The sequence below is a fragment of the Lycium ferocissimum genome, chromosome 2 (genome assembly GCF_029784015.1).
Source record: "Lycium ferocissimum isolate CSIRO_LF1 chromosome 2, AGI_CSIRO_Lferr_CH_V1, whole genome shotgun sequence".
NCBI lineage: Eukaryota > Viridiplantae > Streptophyta > Magnoliopsida > Solanales > Solanaceae > Lycium > Lycium ferocissimum.
In genome coordinates this window covers 53,196,355-53,222,687 of record NC_081343.1, presented here as the reverse complement: position 1 = coordinate 53,222,687, position 26,333 = coordinate 53,196,355, and the positions used below count along the sequence as shown (strand labels likewise).

General features: G+C 34.1%; 1 pseudogene; it reads right to left on the bottom strand.

Annotated features, from left to right (window-relative positions):
• Positions 1-6,860: 6,860 nt before the first annotated feature.
• LOC132044434 (zingipain-1-like) lies at positions 6,861-8,564 on the bottom strand (annotated as a pseudogene).
• Between the last annotated feature and the right edge of the window lie 17,769 nt (positions 8,565-26,333).

Below are 26,333 nucleotides of genomic sequence, written 5' to 3'. Positions count from 1 at the left end.
TAACACCATATGAACAAGGCATATAAAGGAGTAAAGGTTAATTATTTTCTATAGATTTTTCCACCATATGTGATACGCGTTCCCATTATGATGATCTAAAACATTGATGGAGCAAGTTCTCTTATCAGTACATTTTCTATAAGGGTCCACCTTCCTGTTTGCAGCCTTTTTGTGGGCTGTGTATGGATGGTTATACTCGAACTAGTAAGAAATAAAGAGGCTTTCACACAATTAGCAAGGTTTTCTTCCTTGACGATAGTTTACGTTAGATTAGTAGCTAGTACTAAACTTGCAATTTATATATTAAGATTTAATCTAGCCTAAGAAAGTTATAATATATCAATGCTACATATACTAGTTCTGTTTTGTTTTATCGAGGAATATTGCTGTTTCAGGCATGCCTCATTGCCTCTGACAGTTTCCTAATTCAAACATCAAATGTTTAATGTTATCTATTAACTTACCCAAAAGCTTAATGGCAGTTTTCCCTTGAAAAGTACTCTGCGTTACGTACATGACAAATTATTAGGTTACATATTCCATTGTTTAATAGTGTTCCTTGAGTAGTAGAGTTTAGTCATTAATCCAAACACTCCCACTTTATTTTCAATAAATCATGTATTTATCTTCGTCTTAAGAATATATGAGCAACGACTATTCCCAAAGGATCGGAGTTTTGAGAAAGGAAGTTACAAACTTTTCATCTTGAGCATGTCTCTTTCTTAAATTTCTTCTTACTTCTGCTAATTGAAGTTGCCTACGAATCGGGGAAGGATTGATCACTATCCTTGACTTGGAACTTGGAAGTCATGAGAATGTAGAGAAGGTACTAAAGTTCTAAATTCTGGCATGGATAGATATTAAGCTATAGCTACGAAATTTAAGCTATGAATTTAAAAAGTGTAGCTATTGCCTAGTAATAGCCACAAAAATTTGAATTCTGTAGCTATCTGCAAATTCGTAAAATTTCTTAGCCACGAAAATCAAATTGACAAAGCTAATTTCTCATTTTTGCTATAATTGCTAACAATCGTGGCAATATATACCTAAATAGCTACAACTTTATTGCTACGATAAACTTTTATAGCTAATCACAAGTTTTTGCCACGCGATAAAAGTTACTGTAGTAATAGTAACCTTTTAGCCACAATAAGTTATTTGAAACAAAATATCGTAGCTAAATAGATATTTTTGCTTCAAGTTATAAAAATTGTGGCAATAATTAAATGATATAGCCACGAATGGTTTGCAAAAAAATAATAATTTGTAGCTAATTATGAGTTTTTGCCACGGGTTGAAACTTACTGTGGTAATAGTAACCTTTTAGCCACAATAAATTATTTGAAACAAAATGTTGTAGCTAAATAAATATATTTGCTTCAAGTTATAAAAGATTGTGGCAATAGTTACATGATATAGCTATAGAATTTTTGCGATAATAAAATTTCGTAGCTAATTATTAATTTTTGCCACGTGTTGAAACTTATTGTAGCAATAGTAACCTTTTAGCCATAAAAAGCTACTTAAAATAAAATATTACAATACTTAAAATAAAATATTACTGCTAAATAAATATTTTTACTTCGAGTACTAAAAAGTCGTGGCAATAGTTGGCTTAATAGATATAGTTACTTGTCATGACGAAATCATATAGCCACAGATTATTGTTGTGATAAAATTTCATAGGTAATAATTAGTATTTTTTAACACGAATTGAAATTTGTCGTAGCAATAGCTCCTTTTTATAAAATAAATAAAATTGAAAATTTTGTGGGAGAGGGTCACGGCCAAAGGGTGGAAAAAAATTTGGGGCGGGGGGGGGGGGGGGGAGTGGGAATGGTTGCGGGTGAGAAAGAATTTCTTTTGTATAAAATTTAAAAAAAAAAAAAAAAAGTAGAAAATTATGTGGGTGGGGGAAGGGGGGGGGGTGCGTGGTGATTTTTTTTTTTTTTTTTTAAAGGATGGTGGGGGTGAGTCGGGGGGGGGGGGGGGGGGGGGATGGGTGTTGGGGGTAAGAAAAAAATTATTTTTTTTCTAAAAATAAATAAAATAGAAAATTTTGTGAGAGGGAGGGGGTGCACGCCGGGGGGTGGGTGGTGTAAAAAAACTTTTAAAAACTTTATTTTAAAAAGGATGGTGGGGGTGGGTCGGGGGGGGGGGAGGGGATGGTGGTTGAGGTTTATGGGTGTTGGGGTAGGGGGGAGGGGGGGTTGGGGAATGCGTTTGTGTATTTTTATTAATCCGAAAAATGTTTTCTCAAATTTTTATGGAAACATTTTCTCCTATTTTGAGGAAAACATTTTCCGTCATACCAAACACACCCTAAGTCTTGCTCAAGTGCATCTTCATCAAGTGCTTCGAGAATTCTTATTTGACTCCGACTCGTTCGACCTGGACAATGTACCTTTATCGATTTAGTGTAATTAGTTGTTGATCGTTCTATTTAATTCAATTTTACATGTTTTACATGTAATCTTTAAATATAATTTAAATAAACAGTTAGATTATCGATCTAATGTTATTAGATGTTCATATAGTTCCATTCAGTTTAACTTTACGTGATCTTACTTGTAATTGTAAGTTTTAAATATAATTAAAATAAATAGGTAACATCTAAATATAATTTAAGCCCAACTCAAGTTTCATACATATCTAGCACTTCAAGAATTGTTATTTGACTTGAACTTATTCTATCGATATAATACATTTTTGTGTAATTAGAGATGTTTATCGTTCGATATGATTCAAATTTTACAGGCATACTTGTAAGTTTCATATCAAATTTAATAAGTTGTGATTATGTCTAATTACCTTTGATTAAGTAATTATATCGAATTTAAAGTACAAATTGTTACCAAATTTCACTCAAGTTCATCTTGATCAAGTGTTTCGAGAATTATTATTTGAGCCGGACATATTCGATCGAGACAAGATTTTATCGATCTAGTTTAATTAGGTGTTGATCATTCTATTTAATTCAATTTAACATGGTCTTAATTGTAAGTTTTAAATATAATTTAAATAAATTAAATAGTTAAATTATATCTAACTAAATTTAATGACAATTTACTTTTGATTTAAACAAAACTTCATTAAGGCTCGCTCATGTTTCATCCTCAATGTACAAGTGCTTTCAAGAATTGTCATTTCACTGGGACCTCTACTATTGAAACAATACGTTTATCGATCTAATTTAAAAATTAGATGTTCACATTTAGTTCGATTTGACTTGATTATACGAGATTTTACTTGTAACTATAAGTTTAAAATATTATTTAAATAAATAGATAATTGTGTCTAAATATCTAACTCCAACTCTAGCTTCATCGAGATCTAGTGCTTCGAGAATTGTTATTTGACTTGGACTTGATCTATCGGGACAATACCTTTATGATGCACTACTAATTCAATTACTTAATGATTATTACAATTTAATTATAATTTGTTGTCTTAATATTAATAATTTAATATAGCTAATATAGAAGTGAATCTATATCACAATTTATATCAAATAAGTATTAACTTCAAACAATGTCCAATAATTAATAAGTTATCAACTAAACTGGATGAATCTAATTACTTTATATCAAATTGCAATGTATTCTCATAATGAAAATTCTTAGCTAACGTTTTTTTATTGTTTAGACTATTAGGAGGGAAACGTGATGAATTCACAATAAGTTCCCTCTAATTTACTAAATTAAAAAGAAAGAGTTGTGCTGAAATTTGAAAACAACAATAAAAACAAAAAAAGTTCCCTCCAAATTATTTCCCTCTAAATATTTTATCCCTAAATCATAGCTTTCTTTCCTATTAAAGAGTCTAAAACCCTAAAAGACTAATCACTTAAGAAAGAAAAAAGAGTGCTGTCACTTTTCATCTCTAATATCCCTAGTTTCAACTGATATTTTCAAGACATAGTTAAGAGGTAAATTTTATATTATTTTCCTTATTATTTCTTTATTTCTTGTCTCATTCACAATTTGTTTAAAGAGTTTTCTAATCAATGCGTTAGAATCACTAAAAATATTGAATATAGTACCTTTTGCTGTTGAATTAGGTGAGGCTCCATTTTTGTTATAAGTTTTGGTTGTTCGACAAAGCATTATTTTTCTGCTGTATTGGTTTGTAGTATATAACTTCTTTTTTTGGTGTGTGATTTTTTATTGTAATTTATTGAAGTTTATTAAAGAGTCTATCTCAGTCACATTTTTTAAAAAGAATTTTTCTAATCAAGGTGCTTACTGCAATTTTGTTTTTTTTTTAAAAAAAAAAAAAAAAACAAAAAAAAAAAAAGTATCAATTTTTGGTTCTGAATTGTATGTATATTTTTTTATTTATTTATAAATCTTATGTATCTCAAAAAAGCTTTCCCTTATAAATAATTGTGGCCTGATAAAACTTACATCTTGACGTTGCGCCTCACAAATGCTTGTTTGCAATCAAGCATGGCTAGGAATGGTTTTCGCAAAAAAACTAATCGTTTGACTGATAATCGCGATATGGAAGCTTATAAGAGTTCTAAGACAGCACCGGTTAAAGAAAATTTGCTCACACAACGTGTAGAAGAATTAGTTTATTCGGGTACTATTATTTTTACGCAATATTGAATTCATTATTATTATTATTATTATTATTATTATTATTTTCAATTAGAGAGATTTGTGTATTTGCTAAATCATATATAGCTAACTAATATTCAAAATTTTGCGTAAAGCATGGACACACTAAGTGACATTGAAATTAGCTACCATTATGGTGGTTATTTTATGTTCTCGCCTTCTAGAAAATATGTAAGTGGGGATTTGATGAAAACAAACATGGACATTGATTTTATTAGTTACTTTGATTTATTGGATGATTTAAAGAAATACTGTAAGTTCGATATTTTTGAGGGAGATAAGTTCTTTTACTTGAGAGGTGATAGAGTTATTAGTGATTACGATGGGTTATTAGAATGCCGTGATGATTCAGATGTTAGGAAAATGCTTGTTAGTTATAAGACACATAAGGAGAAGCCTATCCAGATTTATATGCTCCCGAAAAATTGTGATATTTTTATGAATACTTTTCTCGAAGAAAATAGTTATAGCGAAAATGAATCAGAAGAGATGAACGAAGCAGTTATGGAAGAACACGAATCAGCAAATTCAACAGGTATTTTTTTATTGATCTTTTTTAATTCTATCATCATTTTTACTTGATGTTATCTATTTAATCTTCAATTTTAGGTTTGAATGTTGTGAAAAGAAAAACCAGAGGACCTACAAGGTGCGTAAAAATGCAATGAGAGAATTGAAGAAATGAAGAAAGAAACGGATAACAAGATAGCAGAGTTGAGCAAGCGATGGGAAGAAAAATTTCAAATGATGCTTGCAGCTCAAGTTCGACAATCAAATGATGCAACTCTAATTGTAAGTAGCTGTTATATCTTTTTATATTACTAATCCAGTAAATATGTGATTTCCTTAAAAAAATATTCATATTAACAAATACAATTACTTTTTAAAACGAACACTTTATTGTATCATTTTCTAATTTGTTTTTATTGTTATTGCAGCTTGTGGAGGAGTGACTGAAGCATCAAAATCGACAGGGAAATGGATAATTATTTTTTCTCTTGTAGAAATATATTGATATGTTTGAATAAAGTGAGGTTTCACTATTTTGAAGTTGTTGGACATTTATTAAGTCTTTTTTCTTCCAAAATTGAAGATAATATTCTTATATGATTGCCTATATCTCATGTCGAAAATGATTTCTCAGCTACATTATATGGCTAACAATTTTTGTAGCTATGCAATTTTTGAATTTGTAGCTAAACACACATATAATTGCCACACAAATTAGAACATGAATACACATTTTTATTTCCATAGCAAATTAAAAAGCTCTCTTGCTACAAGTTTAACCCTCATGACAAAAAAACATGGAATTATAGCTATGAGTTTTTGAATTCGTAGCTAAACATATACTCCTATAATTGCCACGTATTAAGAACATGGCTATAAAGTTTCACCTTTTGTAGCAAATGAAGACTCTTTTTAGCTATAATGCTAGTTATTTTCATGGCTAAATGCACAGATTCTTAGCTACAATATGAAAATATTTGTGGCAACTATAATTCACGGCTATGAATTTTTTAATTCGTAACTAAATATGAGTACTATTGCCATGAGACTGAGCTATAGAAATAGCCATAAAATTTGAGTTTGCGTGGCAAACATGTTTAAGCTTTTGCTACAATATAACAATTTGTGGTTACAATACGAAGATAGCTACAAATTTTTTTCTTCGTGGCAAAAGACTAATATCACTTGCTATAAGTGAATTTTTCGTGGCAGAAATTTTCTACCATTGCAGCTACAACACAAATATTTTGTGGCAATAAGCATAAGTCCTTAGTCACGGACCATGTAAAGTTTGTAGCTAACTTTTAGCTACGCTACACTTTGCTACGAATGCTACGGAAAAAAAATTTGTAGCTAAAGTGTTTAGCCACGAAAATTTTTATATTTAGCTACAACGTATTTTGTAGCAATATATGCCTTGTGTTGTAGTGGATGAAAATAATTAAAAATACAAGGTTAAATGTGAAAATATTTTTCGTGTATTAGATTTTTCAAAGTGCAATACAAGGTTTAGACTTTGACTGCACAAGATCCGTAATTTGCATGTGTTCGTCATAACTAATACTAGTAACATTCTTTTAATTAAAGAGATCACTCAAAATAACATAAGTGTCGATCGAAAACCTTAATTAGGACTACATAAGCACCTACGTAAAACACTTCATGATCATCACGACATATAAAACAGAGTTCTCAAATCTGTTGCCTCATATTTCGACCCTTAATTAATTAAGCAGTAGGAAAAGAAGCACGAGTTGCAAGGCCACAAACTCCACCGTCCACAATATCTCTAGCCATTCTCATATATCCTCCTTCACCCCAAGTCTCTCCCCATGAATTCTTCAACAACCAATATTTAGTACCATTTCCATACCCTACCACTGTCACTGCATGATGTGAACTCTCCCCACACTCCCCATGAAATATTCCAGTACCTTTTGTAAAACCGAAATTCGTCACTCCCAATAGTGATACCTGCAGAGACAGGCTGATTTGCTACAGCTTGCAACAGTGCTGATTCAGTTTGATCCACTATTTTGTAGCTGGATATTGTTACTACTGTTGATTCTGCCTTTTGGCTATCGCAGGTTCCTGGAATTCCAGTGTAAGGGTAATTTGATTCTGTTGTGAGGCCCCCCTCTTCGGCTATGTATTCAAATGCTTCAGTCCTGATGCCACCACCACAACCATTGTTATTTGTTGCCTCACCATCAAGAAGTTGTTGTTCGGATAGTGAAACCAAGTTTCCAGTTTTTAGCTGGTTCAGTCCTTCAACTGCTGGTACTGCTGCAAATGCCCAACATGACCCTGCAATTTTTTCTCAAGTCAAAAGGATTATAGTAGTAAGTGGTAATTATCAATTTAGTAGCAGTAGAATGCACTATGGATAAATAAATTGGGAATTATGTTTGTTAGGAAAGTATAGACTAGTACTAGGAACCTAGTTCATGCCCCAAAATCCAAACCTGAACACTTAAATCATTCGCTGTTAACCTGTATTTTGATATGATGCATAACTATCTATAATATTCTTTCCTTTAGCCAATTCTATTTTATCAATTTGAATTTCAAACGAAAGACGAATTTTGATTTGTGCTGTACAAGTAAAATCATTGGCTGTTATTGTCCTGTCTTATCTTAAGTAATACCCTATCTGTTCAGTTTACGTGACATTATTTTCTTACTGGAGTAATTTATTCCCAAAAAAAAAAAAAATATGTCTTCTTTCAATATATTAAAACAATTAACCTCAAATTTCCACTTGCACCTTTAATGACACCTCTTTATAACCAACTATTATGGTACATGATTAATAACACACGTCCTAAAAGTCTGTCTTTATTTCTCTCTTAAAATAGTTATTTAATCAAATACTTGCATATAAATTAAATCAGAGGATGTACTTTGATATAAGACTTACCGCATCTACCCTGGTCCTTGACAGCAGTCACAGCTCCTTGCTCTCTCCAATTCCAACTATCAGGACTGGAAATTTCACTTTGTTAACTAAATGGCTGCAAATTTGATGTCTTTGGAAGGGAAGATTGATTATATCTACCAACCATAGATTGGAACTCTTCGTTTGTTAGATCTGCAAATTTATTGAGGCCAAACTGGTAAGAATGAGTAGCATCATTGTTGAAAGACTCAATAAAGTCGACATTCTCTTTAAATATCTTAAATCGCTCCGCCTTTTCAACATCATCTTTGCATACGCGCCCATGGCGACTCATCCATTTTTCATGTCTTTCGAGCATGGAATACACTTGCAAGTCACAGGCAGTGGCTCGGAACCTAAGATTTCCGATCACTAGCAAAAGTGTAACGAGGCTTAACCTGCAAAATTTCAATGCCATTGTTAAAATCTTAAAATATGTTAATACAAAAATAAGAGATGAGGTATAGCAGAGTTCATGAAACTAACACCATATGAACAAGGCATATAAAGGAGTAAAGTTTAATTATTTTCTATAGATTTTTCCACCATATGTGATACTCGTTCCCATTATGATGATCTAAAACATTGATGGAGCAAGTTCTCTTATCAGTACATTTTCTATAAGGGTCCACCTTCCTGTTTGCAGCCTTTTTGTGGGCTGTGTATGTATGGTTATACTCGAACTAGTAAGAAATAAAGAGGCTTTCGCACAAGTAGTAAAGTTTTCTACCTTGACGATAGTTACATTAGATTAGTTGCTAGTACTAAACTTGCAAGTTATATATTAAGATCCAATCTAGCCTAAGAAAGTTATACTATCAATGCTACATATACTAATTATGTTTTGTTGTATCGAAGAATATTGCTGTTTCAGGCATGCCCCATTGCCTCTTAACTGTTTCCTAACTCAAACATCAAATGTTTAAAGTTATCTGTTAACTTACCCAAAAGCTTAATGGCAATTTTCCCTTGAAAAGTACTCTATGTTAAGTACATGACAAATTATTAGGTTACATATTCCATTGTTTAATAGTGTTCCTTAATTAGTAGAGTTTAGTCATTAATCCAAACACTCCCACTTTATTTTCAATAAATCATGTATTTATCTTCGTCTTAAGAATATATGAGCAACGACTATTCCCAAAGGATCGGAGTTTTGAGAAAGGAAGTTACAAACTTTTCATCTTGAGCATGTCTCTTTCTTAAATTTCTTCTTACTTCTGCTAATTGAAGTTGCCTCCGAATCGGGAAAGGATTGATCAGTATCCTTGACTTGGAACTTGGAAGTCATGATAATGTAGACAAGGTACTAAAGTTCTAAATTCTGACATGGACATTCACGTTGCAAAAATCAGCATATCTTTTCTTCATAATAATGAAGGAGAAAATAATTTCCATTTTGAAAAAGGAATTAGCAGTGAGGTTTTTATTATTTCATTTTTTTTTTTAAATGCGATTGCTAATTTTTTGTTAAGATCAGAAATATTTTTCTTATGTCCAAATTGTTGAAACAGTAGTACTCTGGTTGTTTTTTCTTCTCATACTGGATACTGCTAGCCTCGCAAGTGCCTCCCTCCCTAAAAATCTGGTTGAAATATTCACTAAAATGAAACAGCTTCGTAGAAAAAGCCTGCGACGCAAACTCCGCCGATAATTTCTGATGACCCAATCTCCTCACTATTCTCAAACGGATGAATTTCAAAATTATAAGGGCTTCTTTCATTTTTCACCCGCTCCCAAATTAATTACAGGCGCTAGTTAAAATATACAAAATTTATACACTGATGATGTGTGTGTGTGTCTATATATATATATATTGTAAGTATATTTATACTTAAGAATACAAATCTATATATTTGTTGGCTATTTTGTAAATTAGATTGTCGAAAGACATTGGACTGTAATTATGTAATAAGAGTCCGCAATTTAAATGACCCAAAAAGTGCCTGTAGGAAGTAAAATAACCTAATAAAAAAAAAAGTTACCAAAGTAACCTTTGCACACTAAATTAGTGCGCAATAGGACCAAACTGTAAATTTTGTGTACTAAATTAGTGCGCAATATGGGTTTTTTTTTTTTTTTTTTTTTTTTTTTTTTTTTTTAAGTTTTGAAATTTTACGTTTTTTTCATACTTTGACCAAAGATTAGTCATGTTTCAAAACGCCGGAATATCAATATTTTATATAAAACCTAATATATTTTTCTACGAACAATAATGTAGGCTCAATACATCAAGTACACTTAAACGTTTGGATTATCGTTTTACGGGTTGTAAAATGCCCCGAAGTACGTTTTGCTTGTTTGGAAACTTGTTATCTTTAGGTTTAAGTGTTTTATTTTATAGCGCAGTTTTGATTTAAACGTTATTAAAAAAAAATTGTTTGAATAACGCAGTAAATTAATGCGTTATGCAAGTCCCATAAAATTTTTATCCAGTAGACTTAAGTAGTTATATAAATTGATAAGATAAATTATCAAATAATGAGTATAGGGAGAAAAAGTAGTTGTAAATTGGTGAAACTTTAAACGGCCATAACTTTCCGCTGGGACGTTCGATTAATGCAATTTTTTTTTTTTACGTATTTTTCCGAGATCTAGCCGGCAAATGTTGAAAGGTCAAGAGAAATTTTTAGAAAACTTACCTCTTTAATTTCCCATTCAATTTGAATTTTGTCCCAAATTGTTGCACAATTTTCATTCATCTTTAGTAAAAATCTAGTGATAAAAAATATATTTGAAGATGGTAATCCCGTGGTAGTGATGTTTTGAATGTCAATTTCAAGGTTCCAAATTCAATTTATGAAAACAAGTTAGATGGCATTAGTGAACATTATAAAAAAAATAAAAAGTGTTTCTATTCTAGTTTAACCAACTTGGCTTGGTGGTTTAGCCATCCCTTTTTTATGCCAACTCAATCAAACCTAGGTGGGAGCATTGAGAGGTGCATGATGCATGGTTTAAGTAAAAATTAAGTATACTTTTTGCGTATCTATTTCTTAATGATAAATATTATTTTATTCTTTGTTATCTTATCGTATATAGCTAACTCGCATGACATCCTAAATTAATTATAAATAAAACACTTAAACATAAACAAATTATAAATAAAACACTTAAACCTAAAGATTACAAGTTTCCAAACAAAAAAACTTACTTCGTGACACTTTACAACCCCTAAAATGATGATCCAAACGTTTACGTATACATGATGTATTGAGCCTACATTATTGTTCGCAGAAAAAGATATCAGGTTTTATATAAAATATTGATATTCCGGCGTTTTGAAACATGAAGTTTTGAAACATGACTAATCTTTAGTCAAAGTATGGAAAAAACGTGAAATTTCAAAACTTTAAAATTATTAAAAACAAAATAAAAAATACAACCCCTATTGCACACTGTGTGTGTGTGTACTTATATATTTGCGGTATATCCTTATACTAATTTAAGAAAGGTACAAACTTTTTTTTTTTATTGGGTTTTTAAATTCTGACTTTTTTACTATTTAAGCTTGCGTTATGTCAAATAATAATGAGGTAACATGTAGGTACGTATCTAGAATAAAAGGAATTCTCGTGGAAGGAAAGCATGTATGAATTATAATTGCTCTAAAATAAGAATATTTAGCACAAATATATGAAAATACACCGCATTAAATAATATAATTACTGGGAGATGTGCTACAATAATCGTATAAAATGCAACAGATTTTTCAAAAAACTCTGCACACAAAGATCATCTTATTGAAGTTAAGAGATACTGTGCACATAATAAAATAAATTGTATTTTGGTAGTTACGTTGGACAGAATGTCCTGATTGGCCACAACCAATAAATCTGCCTAATAATATAATATGTCCTAATTGTGAAATACAGCTTTTTCAACACTATGTTATGTAGTGAAAATTAGAGTCTCCAAAATGATATTTTTTGAGCTAATAGCTCAAAATAGAATGTCTTTTTTTTTTTTTTTTAATACCAAAATGGGTATTTCGTTGGTTATCCAACGAAATACCCATGATTACTGTTCCCGGTAGGGAAAGTTACATTTCGCTACGCTTGTAGCGAAATGTAACAAATAATATATTTTTTTTTTTGTATTTCGTTGGACTACCAACGAATAGGATAATATTTTTTTTTATTTTTTTTTTGTATTTCGTTGGTAAAAAACGAATTTAATGTTTTTTTTTTATTTCGAACGAAATACGAAAATATAATTTTTTTTTTTTGTATTTCGTTGGACTACCAACGAAATAGGATAATTTTTTTTTTTTTTTGTATTTCGTTGGTAAAAAACGAATTTAATTTTTTTTTTTTTATTTCGTTCATACAAAAACGAAATATGAAAATATAATTTTTTTTTTTTATTTCGTTGGACTAATTTACGAAATAGGATAAAAAATATATATTTTTTTTTGTATTTTAAGTTGGTAGTCCAACGAAATGGGATAATTTTTTTTTTTTTTTTTTGTAATTCATTTATAAAAAAACGAAATAAATATTTTTTAATTTTGTTGGTATATGAACGAAATAGGATAAAACATTTTTCTTACAAAATATTTTTCTCCCCAATGTTTTAAAGCATATATTTTGAAATAAATATTTTAACACATGCAATAATTAATAAATCAATAAATCTTTTCTTTGCAACCAACACTTAGTGTTTTTTCCATACTTTGACCAACGATTATTGTCAAGACTAAATATCAATATTTTGTATAGAACTTCGATATTTTTTTTTGTAATGTAGGCTCAATACCATCAAGGATACATAAACATTCGGATCGTCGTTTTAGGGTTAAAAAAAGGTAGTAAGTTTTGTTTGGAAACTTTAGGGGTGTTTTATTTTTAAGATTTTTATTTAAAAACGTGTTATTTTTAATCAAGACATAACTTTATTTTGAATATAAATCTAATTCTAAAAAATATAAGGTGAAAAACTAGTTGTAAAGTGGTCAAACTTTAGATGGTCATAACTTTCTCATATATATATATATATATATATATATATATATATATATATATATTTTGTATTTCATTCATATACCAATGATATAGGATAAATATTTTTTTTTATATTTCATTTATATAAAAACGAAATAAGAAAATAATTTTTAATCAACTTTATATGTCGAGAAAAATTAATCTGTACTTTTTATTTTCAAAAATTGAAACCACATAAGAGAAATTGACATTCACGCCTACATTACCCCGGGTTTTTTACATTTAAATCTATTGCATATCATCATCTTATAAGTAAATAAAAGCGAAAATTTCGGTCAATTTGGGGAAAAATTGAAATTGAATGAGATAAAAAAAGTGCTTTTTTAAAAATCGTTTGGAGCCAAACCGCCTTGTGGCATTTGCCCGCATAGATCTCGAAAAAATACGCAAGTTCAAAAAAAAAAAAAGCGTAAAATGGACGTCCGAGCGCAAAATTATGACCATCTAAAGTTTGACCACTTTACAACTAGTTTTTCACCTTATATTTTTTAGAATTAGATTTATATTCAAAATAAAGTTATGTCTTGATTAAAAAAACACGCTTAAATCAAAATCTTAAAAATAAAACACCCTAAAGTTTCCAAACAAAACTTACTGAGGTTTTTCAACCACTAAAACGGTAGATTTCTCGTTTATTTCCTTGATGTATTGAGCCTACATTACAATACGCGAAAAAAGTTTATTGTCTATATAAAATATTGACGTTTGAGTCTTGACACACGACTAATCATTGGTCAAAGTATGGAAAAAACTTAGTGTTGGTTATGCAAAGAAAAGATTTATTGATTTATTAATTATTGCATGTGTTAAAATATTTATTTCAAAATATATGCTTTAAAACATTGGGGAGAAAAATATTTTGTAAGAAAATGTTTTATCCTATTTGGTCTCATATACCAACGAAATAAAAAAAAAATTATTTCGTTTTTTTTTATAAACAAATTACAAAAAAAAAAAAAAATTTTGATTTCGTTGACTACCGCGAAATATAAAAAAATATATATATTTTTTGCCTATTTCGTTGGTAGTCAACGAAATACAAAAAAAAAAAAAAAATTATTTTTACATTTCGCTACAAGTGTAGAGAAATGTAACTTTCCCTACGGACCGAACAATAATCATGGGTATTTCGTTGGATAACCAACAAAATACCCATTTTAATAGAAAAAAAAAAAGACATTCTATTTTTGAGTATTAGCTAAAAAAATAATGAGATTTTGATTCTACTAACGAAAATTACTCTATATAGTTGCTCCGCAAATATGTGGACTTAGGAATTTTGAAAGAAAAAAATAAAAAGACCAAAAGAAAACGAAAAAGATAAGAAAGAAAGAAGCTCTGCGTGAAAAGATAATAGGAGTATAGCCTTTTGTATTGTTGTTGTGTTCATAAGTTTTGACAAATCGCACCCAATCGATAATTCAAATCAAATGGAAAAATCGGTATTTGGTTTGACTTGGTTTTGGTTTTAAAAAAAAACCCGAACACTTATTTGGTTTGGTTTTAACTAAAAAGTTAAACCGAATCAAACCATTTTACATTTATAATATTTCAAACATATTTTATACATAAAAATATGTATTTATAAATGTTTCTTTAACTTTTTCATAGTTTTTTGGTCTTTTAACATATTATTTCAAGCTGGGAATTAGAATTTTGAATCGTCCAATAAATTTTATAGCCCAATAATATTAGTAACTCAAATAAAACTCAACAAAAATCAAATCAATACTAATGCTAACAAAAGAAATTCATATCTAACTCTGGAATGACAATAATTTTGATATCTATTCTTTAGATTTATATTAGTTTAGAAAGCGAAAATACATAACTTAATTTTATTTTTATTTAATATCTAGTCATGTAATTAATCTAACTAGTCTTTTAGCATGACTTAGTACTTTAGATTATGATCATTTTATTTTATGCAATTTCATTAGTTTTTTTGTTGAATATTTTAGACAATGTCATCATTCATCACGTTTTGTGTTATTTTCTTAATAAATATCTTAATTGAATGATGCGTATCTTAGTTGGACTAAAAAATATTTGAAGTCAAATTATATGTTTTGTATAAAAGACTTTAATAAAAAAACTTAAAAACCCGAGCAACTTAAAAAAAAGAAAAACCGATTTTGTTGGTTTGGTTTGGTTTATAATTTAAAAATAATAACAAATATAAAAAAACTTACAATCAATCATCCATGTACACCCCTAATTATAGCGTATACCTGAGTCAACAGTCAAGTCAGTGGTAGGCACATTGGCCAGTTACGGTCTTTCTCTTTTTAGGTACGTTATTACTTGAGTTCTCGATGATACAATGTCTTTTTATGTGAAATATTCTTCCTACAACAAATTCTTGTGAATTTATCTGTGGATACAAATACCGTAGCCACGTCAGCAATCTGATTTTTCTTTGGAAATTTTAAGTGGATAGTTTGGGTGGTCCATGAGGACCTAATTTATGATTCCTCTTCATTTGTGGATGAAATATCAAGGACAAACTGCCAAAATAGTAACGAATTGAATAATAAATATACATAAATTTTGAAAAAAATTCTGCGAAAAAATGATAACAAAATCAATTAAAAAGGAGGAGGAAAAAGTATTTGATGTTGTAAAATGGATGCCCATCACATGAACTTGGACACCAAGGATACTTGCCCGTGTGGCATGCCTGGGGTGTGTCCACATTATTTCCTCCTATGTAATGGGAGTTAATTATATATTATAAAGACAAAAAAATCTCTCTCTCTCCCAACTTCCAGCTATATCTCTTTTATGAATACTTTTTAATATTATTTCATAAAACATTAAAGGAAAAATTTTAAATATTTAATTTGAAGAGAGGAACGTCCTCTGGTCTCAATGATTAGACGAACCTGATATATATATCCATAAAATAATTGTGAACCTCGCCACATCAGGTATATTTATCATCTTTTAAGAAAATTCTATTTAGAGACTTTGATTTATCTTATTACTGTCGGCAAAGGTGAGCAATATTATTTTCCTTAGAGAACAACGGATTCCTTATTGAAGAGCTTTGTTACCAAGCTAATAGGTGCTTATGATTGCGTGCCAATTTCTTCATATATATATATTTACTGGCTCATTTTTAAAAGAAGCAAATTTTGGTTCTTAAAAGAATTGATGTGGTCTTGAGAGTTGTTGGAGCAATTGGATCTAGTATTTGGTTTAAACTTTCTCATGAAGACGGTATGTCAAGGTGAGATAAGTGAAAGTAATCCAAGCCCTCTTCTTGCACATCTATATTTGGATGGTTGTGGACACGGTTTTATCCAGTGTGTATAGTGAATTACAAGAGTTTGTTCTATGAACATATGGTTGTGTAAGTAGTGGCACAAGGAAGATATGGCTATCACGAGTTTGACTAATAATAGTATGAATTAATTTTACTTTGATCTTGTGAAACTTGTGTTGGACCATTCATGTCAATGTTCATTGAAGAACAATATTATTACGAGGGATTATGATGTTAATTTCACATCCCTCAATGGCTAAACGAGAGTTTGTAAGCTGTTTATGATCAGGAAAGGATGAACAATATTCACTATGTAACGTTTGTAGCTACAATTGAAGTGTGTCGAGATCTCCATGTGATGAAAAGCGTATTTGCTCCTGAAATGGTCTTAAAAGAAATTGAGGTTATCACAATTTGTTTGTATGGCTGACGTTGCGGATGATTGTGAATTTTGAAGTTAATGAGAACTTTGATATTGATAAATATAGATCCATTCCCGCTAACATATAGTAAATGTTAAATGTAAATGTGCATTATGAATTGGAAAATATCATGATTCTGTTGTTATTGTTAGAATAATTGAGGAAGATTTCGAATATTGGATGTTTACTTGAATACCTCATAAATTTACCTATCGAGTAGCAAGCTTGTATTATGATTGTTGGTTTTGAGCCCTTCACGAAATAGTTGTTAGTTTGGCTAGGTTGTATGACTATGAATTTTATACTGTTGATTAATTCTACTTCTATAGTAGTACAACTCTGAAATCTACTCCCGATGTAGTAGAATTCTGAAATTTTACTCTTGAAGTAGTAAAATTTTGAAATTTATTCTTGAAGTAGTAAGACCTTGAGTAGTAAACCTTTTAACTTTACTCCTGAAGTAGTAAAATTTTAATCTTCACTCCTAAAGTAGTAAAATTTTAATCTTCACTCCGAAATTCTGAAAAATATAAAAGGTGAATGTGGGCCCCTTTACCTACAACGTGATGTCTTAAATAGATGTATCTATGAGATGGTCACATATATGTTTATTGTCAACTGGAAGTTTGACATTTACGAAGTTATTTGCTCAAAATTGAGTTGGAAGTTACAATTTTCAGAATATGTAATCAAGATAATTCATCTTGATAGTGCTGGTTTATATCTAAGCTGGTTTGGCATTAGATGCCTTCATAATATAGCTAAACTATTGCTTATGAGAATAGAGCTTCAGATTGGTCTGATGGTCTGAGATATGATATATTGCATACAAAGGCACCTATATGCTTTTGATCAATAAATTTATGATAAATTCTCCCTATCAATTGATTCAGGGTCAGGAATCAAATATTTCTATCTAATAGCTATTGATGTGTGGTATATGATTAATGAAACTACCATGTGCACAAAGATGGATTTTCCCAAATGATATGGGGATATATGTTAGTTTATCTAACATAAGGGGAGACAATAAGAAAATATGTTGTGAATTATCCTTCCTCAAATAATTCAACTCAAACTGTAGAAGCATTTGCTGACCCAACTATTTCATATTTCCTCTGCAAAATGCTTCTAATGTCCCTGAAGGATAGAGTCTACAACATGCATGGAGCATGGTAGATAAATCGGTTCCAACTGTAATAATCCTTGAAAAAGGAGAGGAGCAAATGATCAAAATGATCATAACAAGGAGGCAATGTGCTCTTGACGAGCCTACGACATAACACTTCATGAAACCTTATGAGAGGTTCAGGTACCTGAAAATAATGAGATGTGATCTCAATAAGTTATGTCAAATTGCGAACCAATATAAAATGATAAGTCGTCGACGATATTTTTGATACAATATAGCGCACAATATTGTATAAGGTTGTGAAGATCTCGAATTTACTCTTAGAGTACGTGATGTAGAAATAATTACCAAGTAAATGATCATTTCGGTAAGCGTAAAATCGGACCGCCGATGGCATCATTACACCTCATAGTCGTGTACGTGAAATCTATTGGACGGTGGTTAGTTAAGTCTAGACGTGGCGCATTCATCTCATGGTTACGAGGGTTTGAATTCATATATATATATAAGACTCGGGACCAAGCAAGTCAAGGAAATTAAGTTTGTCGAAAAATTTGAAACAGGATTTTGAGTCAACTTTGGAGGGGCATATCTCCATGTGTGTTAGGAGTTTTAAGGTGTTTCAAAATCCTAAAATGAAGTTCGACGAGTCTAGATTATAATGCAACAAACCGCTCGCCGATAGGATATTATATAGAATTATAGACGTTACAAACTGGCGAAAGTGGGGGAGGGGGGGTTGATGATGCCGCCTACAGCCCTATATAAAGGGTTAAAACCTCACTTTTTCATCCAAAAACTTCTAAAAATTTCCAGAAAATTCAGCAAGTGAAGAGCTCTCAAATATTACATAAAGGATTTTGAGCAAAATTCAGCTCGGTACTAATCGAAGACCTCGGACAACTTGTAGTCGCGATTATCATATCATTTTTTTTTAGAGTTAGCTTGGGAATAAGTGATTATTGAAGATCTTGCCACTTTAGTAAATATAAGGTATGAATCCTTGAATTTCTTCCTTTATTAACCTTGATCAAGAATATTGTAAGAATAAAGGTCATATTTATTGTGTTGAGGTTGTTGGCTCATGGATGAAGTATCAAGAGAAATTTGTATGAAAAATATATATAATTGTCTCGTGGAATGTTGAGGATGTTGTTGTTAATGTTGTTGGTATTGTTTGGAAGTTGTTTGAGCATTTGGAGGAAGTCGACAATATAGGGGAGGGGCTGCCCAAATTTTCGTAACCTAAATTTAGTCTTCTATAATTAGTACTTATGAGTTGATGGAAAGACGATGAAAATATGATTAATGATATACTTCTCGATATATATATAGGCTCGGGTGAAGGGCAAGCCTCGATATAAGGAATTCTTTAAGTGGTGGCTCGACGGATAAGGTATGTAAGGTCTTCGTTTCCCTCTTCCCTTGGCACGAATCCGTTAGTACATAAACACGAGCGTTCCATTACAAATTCCATTTCATTCTTATGCTTTGTATTTTCAATCTTAAGGTTTTGTCGTTTTGGTTTTAAGACATTATTTCAAAGTCGTCATCGATTAATCCTTTGAACTCGATATGAAATCCATAAACTATTCGGGGTTAACGACCTTATGTCAAAAGGTAAAATTCCTTGATTTCTCACTCAAAACTAGCCTCGAACGTTCGCTCGCGGAAGGAAAAACGGAGTTACGCGGCTTCGAACACCGCGCTTTCGCACGCGAAGAAAAACGGAAGCCTTTAGAACCTTGCGGAAGGAAGCGAACTGGCGTTGTCCCTTATTTTCAGTTTAGTCCAATAATGGTATATACGTATATATATATGTATTGCACTATTTTACTACACCGTGTCGCGCTATAGTCGGCCGGGCATGGCGCGTAGATGCGCACACCACCGTGTGGGCATGTTATGATATTGCCCGTGTGTGTGGCCGTATGCAATGTGTTAACATAGCCTTAATGGTCGGTCATGATTTTACATATATGACACCGAGCCTTACGGCCGGGCATGGATACTATCTATTACGTACAGATATGCATATATAAATACATATATATGAGCATACAAATGATTTTATCATGCATTGCATTTTGTGCCATTCCAGATGTTCGGTTTTCTTTTGCCTATGTTAATGTCACATTTTATCTTAATTATGTTGTTTCCCTCCCCGTCTTACATACTCGGATTTTATCCGTATCAATGACGTCCATTGCACGAAATTTCGTTAAGAACATTTATCGAGGAGCAACCCCAAAGAGGGACTCTCCGGATCCGGAAAGGTGTAACAAGTGCCACTACTCCGGCTTGCTTTCTTTTGGGTACTTTGTTAGTTTAAACATAGCTAAACCCATCGACAAAACACTCGTAGTCATCCACTTCTTTCAACACCCAAAGGGCCCTTGCTCCGTTTAGACACTTCGGGTGGGCCATTTCTATTCCACTTAGATAATTTTTGTATCGTTATCGGAGCAAAACCAACACCTAATCTCTCCTTGTATTAAGTGGCCAATTGAATTTGTAACTCATTTAAATTGTGCCAACTCATTAAATGGTGCCAACTCATTTTAATTGTAAATTCACTAATTTGTAAATTCGTGGAGTTTTGACCATTAAAAATTATAGCTTTTGGGGGTTGGATGTGCATGAGGTGGGGCCCCCTTTGGTGTTGGTTTTGCTCCGATAACGGTCCAAAAAGTGTCTAAGTGGAATAGGAATGACCCATCTGAAGTGTTTAAATGGAACAACAGTCACTTTAGGTGTTCAAGTGAAAGAAGTGGACGACCACAGGTGTCTGTCGATGGGTTTGGCCTTTAATATATGTATATAAGTATGCTCTTAGAGGCTCATGGACATTGTGCGATATGAAATTATTATGTGTGGCCTTGTCGGCCTTGTTTTGGCTTCTTGATATGTTTCCGATAGCCTTGTTGTCGGCTTAATGATATACTTTTATGTGTAGCGACCTTGCCGGTCGCTTACGTACGTGTGTTGAATTATTAAGTATTTTTCTATGTTGCCTTTCCTTTCCGCAAGCAAATATTCTTTGAGTTCACACGTGAAGTCCAAGTAACGGTTAAGTCGAGGTGACTTCGGCCTACGGGTCGAGCCCCGTCATACTCCTCATCGGGGGTGTGACAAATTGGTATCAGAGCAGTTCTAGTCCTAGGGATGTCCATGAGCCGTGTCCAGTAGAGTCCTGGTTATCAATATGTCGTGCACCATATCTATAGCCAATAGGTTACAGGGCATTTAGGAAGATACTTTTCTTCATGATCTAGATCGTGCGATAGAGCCAAGTTAAGAATGCAACTATCTAATCTTTCCGTGTTTAATTTTCAGCAATGCCTCCGAGAAAGAAGAAAGTCAGCAGAATATTGGGCACTGCGGGGGAAGGCCCGAGCAGAGTACCGCCACCTGAGTTAGGGCATAGCGAGGCTCGCAGCACTACTCCTATGCACGCTACCTCACCCCATCGGGTGCGAGAGCAGAGAGGGATCCGGTCCTCCGCTCCTCAGCCTCAGCTCACCCCCATTGGCTACTTGACGCCTCGCGAGTCGCAGTCCAATTATTGACTAGATTGGTGGCTGCTATGACTCAGCGGCAGGCTGGCATTCCGAATAGGGCTGTTAGTTCCCGTGTACGTGATTTTTATACTTTGGACCCTCGGTGTTCACGGGGACAAACCGACGACCTCGGAACATAGATCGAATGGGCCGCGCTTTGAGGGTAATGCATGCTTTGACACAAAATCGGTGGAGTTAGTCGCTCAGATGTGGGACGTGGGCTTTAATATGGTATGAGTCTTGATTAATCGAGAGGGGCCGAACGCACCTCCGGCGGTGTGGTCGGAATTTACCGGCCTTTTGATTATTATTGCCGGTGACCGAAGTTCGTAGAGCTAGAGTATGAATTTCTATTACTTCGCGCAGAGACAATATGAGCGTTCGGGATTATAGTTTGAAGTTCAACTCCTTGGCCAGATACGCCCCGGCGATGGTAGCTGAGATGGAAGACAGGGTACATCGTTTTGTGACGGGACTTGGGCCTCACTTGATTAAGGATTGCATGACGGCTTCATTACAGAGTGGTATGGATATTGCTCGTATTCAGGCGTATGCCCAAAATTTAGAGGACCTTGAACGCCAACAGCGGATCGAGCAAGAATCGAGAAGGGGCAGTCATAAGCGGGCCAGATCCGCGGGTTATTCAGGTGCTTATCAGGAAGATTATAGGCCCCACCCCTTAGAGAAGATCATCCTTCGGCGACTAGTGCCCTCCCGGGTTCCGGTCCCGGGTTCCGGGCGGCGTCGGGATAGACCCACTTACCGGACCAAGTCGAGGCTCGAAAGCGTCGGTTCCTTTCTGCAGAGAAGCTAGCCAAGCCGGGCCTCCGTTGCCCCGTTGTGACCGGTGCGGTAAAGGCCACTCCGGCCGGTGCCGAATGGGGGTGTGTTACTCTTGTGGGCACGTATGTTAAATTGTCGAGTCTCGTGGTAGAAGAGGCCCGACTCGGCGAAACGGAGTTCGATCACGGAGTTCTTCATCTTACGTCCGCCTCACGGACAAGGTTCTTCTTCGACCCCAGCGAATGAGGTAGGGGAAGGGGTCAAGCATCCGTTCCCGGTGGCAACCGAATCGTATTTATGCACTTGCAGAGACGGCGGGATCTTGAGTCGTCTCCGGATATTGTGACGTGTATTGTATCCGGTTGTTCTTACGACGTACATGCATTGATCGACCGGTTCTACGCTATCTTATATCACACCTTATATTGCTGATAAATTCGGTATAAAGCCCGAATCTTTGTCCAAGCCTTTCTTAGTTTCTACTTCGGTCGGGGAACTTATTATTGCAAGACGAATTTATCGTAGGTGTGTGGTTACAATATGTGGTCGTGAAACAGTTGTTGATCTAGTGGAGTTAGAAATGGTAGACTTTGACGCTATCATGGGAATGGATTGGCTAGCCTCTTGCTATGCCAATGTGGAATGTCGGTCCAAAATTGTGAAATTTCAGTTTTTGGGTGAACCAGTTCTTAAATGGATGGGCAATACCCCGGCACCAAAGGGTAGGTTTGTTTCCTACCTTAAGGCACGAAAAATGATTTCCAAAGGTTATATTTATCATTTGGTTCGAGTTAGGGAGCAGGCTTCGAACCGCCAACTTTGCAATTTCACCGTAGTTAATAAATTTCGATGTATTCCCGATGAATTACCGAGGCCTCCTCCCGAAAGGGAAATTGAATTTGCGATTGATGTGTATCCTGGGACACTCAACCCATCTCTATTCCCCCTTATCGTATGTCCCGCGCCGAGTTGCGCGAATTGAAGGTGCAATGCGATTTGTTAGACAAGGGCTTCATTAGCCCGATATTCCTACCGTATTATTTGTGCGCAAAAAGGATGGCTCACTAAGAATGTGTATTGACTACCGGCAATTGAATAAGGTGACTATCAAGAACAAATATCCATTGCCTAGAATTGATGATTTGTTTGACCAGCTGCGGGCGCTAAATGCTTTCGAAGATCGACTTAAGGTCGTGTATCCATAGTACGGGTAAAAGGGGAAGACATTCCGAAGACAGTTTTTCGAATGAGATATGGGCATTTTGAGTTCTTAGTTATGTCCTTGGACTGACGAATGCTCCTGCTGCATTTATGGCGCTAATGAGTACCATATTCCGACCCTTCTTGGATATTTTCGTTATTGTATTCATTGACGATATCTTGGTATATTCTCGTTCGGAGAGGGAACATGCTGATCACCTCCAAAAGGCATTGCAAACATTGCGAGATCAAAGTTTTGTGCCAAATTTTCCAAATGTGAATTTTGGCTAACTTCGGCTTTTCTGGCCATATTGTGTCCGAAACGAAGGTATTAAAGTTGATGATCGGAAGATTGGCCGTTAAATTGTCCCGACCAACAACCGCTTCGAAGTCCGAAGTTTCTTGGGTCTTGTTTGATATTATCGAAGATTTTAGAGGGATTTTATTCTATAGCAGCCCCTCTTACAAAATTAACTCGGTGGGGCCAAGTTTGAACGGCTTGCAGCCGGAGTTTCAATAATTTATAAGTTGATATCATCGGTTCTGTCCTCACCTTTCTAGTAGGGCACCGAGGGTTACACCGTATACTTGTGATCGTCACGCACCGGCCGGGACGCGTGTTGATGCAAAATGGTAAGGTGATTGATGCCTCCCGACAACTACGGAAACATGAGCAAAATTATCCAACCCATGATCTAGAAAGGCCGGCGGTGATTCACGCGCTAAAGATATGGCGACATTATTTATATGGAGTTCATGTCGATATCTATACGGACCATAAAAGCCTTCAATATATATTTAGGCAAAAGGAATTGAATTTGAGGCAAAAAGATGGCTCGAATAGCAAAGGATTATGATCGAGATTTTATATCACCTGAAAAGTAACGTTAGTATATGCCCTAAGTCGCAAATCAATGGGAAGCCTATTGCATGTGCCATGAAAAATCGAAAATGACTAGAGAACTTCATCGCTTAGAAAATTTGGGAGTTCTGTTACTAGATTCGGAAGACACCAATTGCTCCAATATATCCCAATCGACTCTTGCCTCGGATGTAAAGACCAATATTAACGATCCGCTCTTTAGTTAATATTAAGGAGGGAGTGCAGCAAAAGCGGATCTCAGCCTTTGAAATAGATTCAAATGGGTTTCTCAAATATCGAGGTCGTTTATGCGTTCCAAATGTAACCCCTTCGGGACAGGATCATGTCAGAATTTCATTACTCCCGTATTCAATTCATCCCGATCCACCAAGATGTATCATGACCTCAAGGGCTTTTACCGGTGGAATGATATGAAGAAAGATATTGCTAACTTTGTAGCTCAATGCCCCACTTGCCAACAGTAAAGATCGAACATCGAAATCCGTTTATTACAAGAAATGGAGATCCCGCATGGAAGTGGGAAGTGATTAATATGGATTTTGTCACGGATCGGCCCGTTCTCGCCAAAAATTCGATTCTATTTGGGTGATTGTTGATAGGTTAACTAAATCTCTTTCTTGCCGCAAGAACCACCTATACTGTCAAGACTATGCTAAGCTATATCTTAAAGAGATTGTGCGCCTTCGGTAATTCCGTCGTCAATTATTTCGAACAAGGCGACTTTAATGTTTGGCAAGTTCGGGAAATCTTTTCAGGAAAGTCTTGGTACAAGTAAATCTTAGTACGGCTTTCCATCCGCAATGACGGCAAGTTTGAACTGACTATTCAAACCCTAGAAAATATGTTACGAGCTTGTGTACTTAATTTCCAAGGAAGCTTGGATGATCATTTGCCTTTGATAGAGTTTGCTTATAATAATAGTTATCATGCCGTCAAAAAATGGCACCTATTTAAGCCTATATGGTAGGAAGTGTAGATCCCCACGGCTGGTTCGAAGCTTCCGAGAAGCAAACTTATTTGGACCGATATTTTGTTCATCGTGTTATCGAAAAGGTAAATCTATTCATGAACGATTGCGTACGGCTGAGTTGTCAAAAATCTTATGCGGATGTACGACGACGAGAATTAAAATTTCAAGGTGATTGGGGTGTTTTCAAGATATCACCTATGAAAGGCGTGATGCGGTTTGGTAAGAAAGGAAACTTAATCCCCGATATATATCGGACCTTATAAGATCATCCGGCGAAGGTGTGTGGCCTATGAATCGGAGCTACCACCGTAGTTACAAGCGGTTCATCAGCTTTTCCACGTGTCCATGCTTAGGAAGTAGATAGGAGACCCATCCGGTAATCATGCTCGTCGACGATATACAAGTTACGTGCAAAATCGATATATGAGGAAGAGCCAATTGCTATTCTTGATGGCACGTGTTCGTAGACTCCGAAATAAAGACGTGGCTTCGGTGAAGGTTCTATGGAGGAGTAAAGATAGGGAAGATGACATGGGAAGCTAAAATGAAATGAAGTCCAAGTATCCCCATTTATTCCCCGTCGTCGATGATACTACTCCGAAAGAATTCTTGCAAGGTTCGGGCGCATCCGCAAATCACTTACAAGGTAAGTTAATTATACTTAAACCCCCTTGAAACTTAACGGGATGAGAAGTATTATTCTAATCATCGTGCGATCGCGCGTCATTAATTACGATCGTCGTGAAGACCGGTGGCTAGGACTTGTGACTTGTAGGAGAGATACCTTACTAACGTTCCGTACAAATTATTAACCCTCGGGTACTCCAACATTCGAGGACGAATGTTTTAAAAAGGGGGGGAGGATGTTACACCTCATAGTCATGTACATGAAATCTATTGGACAGTAGTTGGTTAAGTCTAGACGTGGCTAATTCATCTCATAGTTACGAGGGTTTGAATTCATATAATAATCTATGGAAGACTTGGGGACCAAGCAAGTCAAGGAAATTAAGTTTGTCGAAAAATTTGAAACAGGATTTTG